Genomic DNA, 4,906 nt, shown 5'->3' on the forward strand with positions numbered 1-4,906 from the left:
GTAAAGCATAACCTCTATTTTCAAGCAACAAAATCAAGACATTGTTACATCAAGAGCCATAATTGATACATAATCAATGAATCGAGTCCTTGTATGGCACAGGCTTGTTTCACAACCTCTATTTTCTCAATAACAAAATCAAGACATTGTATGTGGTTATTGCCAAAAGGAAACTGTGTTCTAATTTGGAAGAGGATCTTATCAAAAGACTTGGATTTATTCAAAGCTACAAATCCTAATGGGTTACTTAAAAATAAGTTGGAATATGGGATCATGATACTTAAATTGAAAAAATATGCTTTCCTTTTAGAAACATTACAATTATACAATGTTTTTTGAAAGCATTAGAATTTGAAATTGGGCCTTTCTATCAAGACAAATTTTCATTAACAGAATGTACTTTCCTACCTGAAACATTGTAGATATCCAAGAAAAACTTGAAAAGCATAACAGAACTTAGCATAATGTACTTTCTTCCTTCCTTAACATTCTTAAAGAGTTGAGGTTCCCCAAGTCATCAAGTAACTTTCAAAGGAAATGACAGTTAGTAATAGTCCAATTCACAACTGAAGATGTGTCACAAATACGAGGGGTCATCTCCTCCAAATCACAAAAGTGCTCCAGGTTAAAATCTAGCATTATTGGAAGCTTAATGCTCAACTGGGTGTTATTGAACCCAGACATTTTTCCAATCTTCACTAAAAGCTTAAAGATAGCTTCTCTAAGTTCTACATGACTTTACTATGCTCTTGAAGTGGGGGCACATGCAGCCTTTCCAAGTGAGTAGTCTTAAACTAAGTGAAGATAAGGTCGATATATCATTCAGTGTGGATCTCTTTAACCCATAATTGAATACTATGTCTCTCTTGAACCCATAATTGAATACTATTAGGACTTTCAAATTTTTCATGGAACTCAAAAATGTTGGAAGAAAGTATTTACTTCCTGAAAAGAGTAAAACTAAAGCCTTTGCTTGAGGACAATTGATGTCACACCACTAATACTTCTCCATGGAATCTGTATAGGTAAACCACAAATGCCGAATTCCATTAGAATATTGTGTTTATTGAATACACAAATGAAATCATTGCATTTCTTTAAAATATCTTTTGAAATCAAAATTACCGAAATTACATATCGATAACCTAGTGGGTGTAGGATAAAATTCTCCTGTTTCATTCACAGAAAGCATGAGAAATAACCTAATACTATATATAAAACCAAGACAAATTCAAATTCATCACTTTGTTATCTCAAAATCAGACCCTGACAGGCTGCTGATCAGGTAGACTTCAAGTAGCTATTTCAAACCTACTTTAGGCTGAGGCTTAGCCTCCTCAACCTGAGAGGGCTCTCTCAAAAGGATTAATGATATTGATAATGGATTAGATGGCTAACTCTAGTAAACAAATGAAAAATGAAAGAGGTTGAAAGACAATCAAAAAGTATCCATTGGGCTTATGGAGTCAACATTGTTTCAGTCTAACAATGATATCAACCTTACATAGAAGTCAGGGCGTTCAGGATTCAACACATTTAGAACAGACCAGCCACATATAAAACCACACAGTCTATGAATATATAAAGGAATTTAGAGCACCATGAGTGATTTCTAAGTAATTACACATTCATACTACTGCAAATATAGAGAAAAGAATAATACAACACATCCTGAGCATCGAATCCCTCTTGATTCCTGAGAAGCAAAGCCCATCTTGCATTACTGAACAGAGTCTTTACATAAAGCCAAATATCAGAGCTTTTTTGAATAATTTTCCAACCCTTGGTACATTGCTCTTTCTCCTATATATAGAATTCTTTTACAAGGCTGAGATTCCTCCTCCAACATGAGGGGAACTCGAATTCTACTTCTTATGACACCTATTCAAACTTTAACTACCTATTAAACGTAACAAACTGCTAAGTAGACTTTTTAGAGATCTAAGGCAAATAGGAGTCTAACTCCATATCATGCTAATAATAGCCTTAATTACAATCAATTCTCGTTCTTTGACAAGTGGTCTCTTTTAGTTTGGCTGTGGTAGGTGTTTGTAGCTGCCTGCTAGCCCTTAATGTCACATCTTCTCAATTTCTCCTAAAAAGTAGGAAACTGCCCCTGTTTATCTTCTTTTGGTTTTCCTCAAATATATTCGAAACCAATGAACCATGTCCTTCTCTTTTGATTATACAAAAATGTATTAGAGTGCCACGTCCTTTATGTGTTGTCGACCTTTCCCATGTGTGAAGACAAAACCTCCTCCAAGCTGTCCGACATATCATGAACTGTAGTAAATATGATCACTTTATAACAAAAGGTTTAGAGTTCAAATATATGTTTCCTCCAACTGTTTTTCCCTTGTTGAGTGTTGAAACCTGTTACATGATCCGTTGAAGAGATTCCTTTTTCAAAACTTTCCCCTTGGTCCCTCAAAATTGGTTGACTGAGTTTTAATTATGTAGCTACAGCAGTTTCATAGCGCGCTACGAAATTGCTGTGCATTCCAAAAATTTTCTATATTGAGCTTCCTTATATTTAAATATTCTTTTCAACTACTCCAAAGCTTTTCAAAACTAAGTGGGGATATATGATTCTTCAAGAAAAAAATGCAATAAGGAAAACCATTAAAATTTCAAAATTTGGAACATAACCTTACTTGCTGTGCGGCTTCCTTAAGGAGATTTTTTCTGTTGGCTTAACTGCATCTCCTCTAAGTTGTCTGAGGCATCATGAACCAAATTGGCTATGAATAATGACCATTAGATGTACTAGGCCAGCATGTGTAATATTGTTATAGGCCATGTTCAGAGTCTTTCAATTCAAAAGTTCTTTAGATTTTAGCTTCCAGCATCAATTATACAGCATGAATTTATGTTGAGATGTGTCAAAGCAATAAGACCTGAAATTGTATCCATGCATGCCACAGTCACCGGAAAGCCTACATAAACAATGCCTGAATCTACAACTTTATTTCGATAAGTTTGCAGCTCCTTCAAGTTTATAAGCTCAGCCAGAGGTTTGATATCTGAGTTATTTATACAGTTGCACCATCCAATGTTCAATGCTTCTATTTTTGTAAGCCCTTTTTAGATGCACCAATCCACCATGAATCCCTGAGCACATCACTAGATCCAGACTTCTCAAGTTTATAAGACCATCTAAGGCATGCAAGCCTAATGCAGTTATTGCATTGCTCCTTTTTTTTTTTAACTAAGTGAAGTCAAGTTTGTAAGTCCACATGTTGCCAGTGATTGCAATCTTCTGTGAACTTCTTCATCTTTGCATCCAGCTCTGTTGTAGCCTCCTCACCTTTCACAATAATTCGGTCAATATCCTCATCAGTTATGGTGCTATCTTGAAGCTAAATACCATTTTTGCACCAAACCTCACCATCTGCAACAACTCATCCTTGTTTACAGTTTTTTTTTCTGTTAGACGTCCTTGTTGTATGACCAATGCATCAAGTGCAAGCTTCTTATAAGCCCTTTCAATCACCTTTTCCTCTATAGTGTACTTTGTACAAAAGCGGAAAACTTGAACTTCTTTCTTCTGTCCAATTCTATGTGCACGATCCTGGGCTTGTAGATCAACTTGTGGATTCCACTCACTGTCATACAAAATGACCACATCTGTTGTGGCAAGGTTAATACCAAGGCCTCTAGCACTGGTTGAAAGCAAGAAAATAAACTTTTCACTCCCTTCTTGATTGAAAGAATCTATGGAAGTATCACGATCCTCTCCTGAAGTATTCCCATCAATTCGACAATACTGATATCCACGAAACATACAATAATCCTCCAGAATGTCCAACAGTCTTGTCATCTGTGAAAAAATAAGAACTCTGGAATCACGGTCCTTCAGTTTTGGAAGCAACTTATCCAAAAGAACCATTTTGCCCGCATTGGTGATTAGATGGTCTCCAGTGGTGTATGGTGGACCTGGCTCAGCACCCTGAAAGAGATATGGATGGTTGCAGCACTTCCTCAATTACATGGCTATATTCAAAAGGCGCTTACGCTCTCCTCCAGCATTCACAACATCCCTCCAGCATTCACAACATCCAAGTCTTTTTGAAGCAATGCCCGGTAAAATTCCTTTTGCATTTGTGACATTCCAACTTTCAATATGGTTTCCTTTTTAGGAGGCAGACCCTTTTCAACATCTGACTTCAGTCTCCATAGAAGAAATGGCCCAAGAACCTTATGAAGTTGTTGAACCACTTCTTGTTGGTCATTGTCAGCTGAAATTTGGCACCAGTCATCAAAAGTTTCAGCAGAACTAAAAATTTCTGGAAGTAAGAAATTGAGAAGAAACCAAAGTTCATGAAGGTTGTTTTGAAGAGGTGTACCAGTTATAAGAAGCCTGTAGTTGGTGCTGTAGATTCTCATAGTCTTTGCAAGAAGTGAATTTTCATTCTTTATTCGATGTGCTTCATCAATAATAATGTATCGCCAACTGAAACGTTTAAGTGCGGTCTTTGAATATGACCATGATGGCCACATTCAGACTGCAACTCTCCTGAACCATCATCACAGAGCTCCCATTTGTATAACTGAATCTTTTGATTGATGTCAGCAAGAAACTTTCCATTAAATGCATTCAGATCATAAACAGAACCCTTTGTCTCCTTCTCAGTAACAACTGTAAACATGTGCCAGTACCAAGACACCTAACGACCTAATGATGAAGATAAGCGTTTAGATATGATAGACGAAGTGTATAAGCTGACAACTGTTGATGTAAACACAACGGATTTTGATAAATATGACAACTGGGTGAGATTTGATATGGATTAGCACGAATCCCCGATTTCGTAACGCAGTTAGTGCAAAATCGTTGCTTTGCGCTACGAAATCACCTAGACCGGGTTTCTGCGCTACGAAATCACCTAGACAGTTTCGTAGCGCA

At 36.7% G+C, this 4,906-nt stretch overlaps 1 pseudogene; it reads right to left on the reverse strand.

Annotated features, from left to right (window-relative positions):
* Positions 1 to 3,218: 3,218 nt before the first annotated feature.
* On the reverse strand, positions 3,219 to 4,500 carry LOC149140756 (putative chromatin-remodeling complex ATPase chain pseudogene; annotated as a pseudogene).
* Positions 4,501 to 4,906: the final 406 nt, after the last annotated feature.

The sequence above is a fragment of the Pinus tabuliformis genome, chromosome X, assembly GCF_031772625.1.
Source record: "Pinus tabuliformis cultivar Carrire ecotype Pingquan chromosome X, CPIR1, whole genome shotgun sequence".
In the NCBI taxonomy this organism is placed as follows: Eukaryota; Viridiplantae; Streptophyta; class Pinopsida; order Pinales; family Pinaceae; genus Pinus; species Pinus tabuliformis.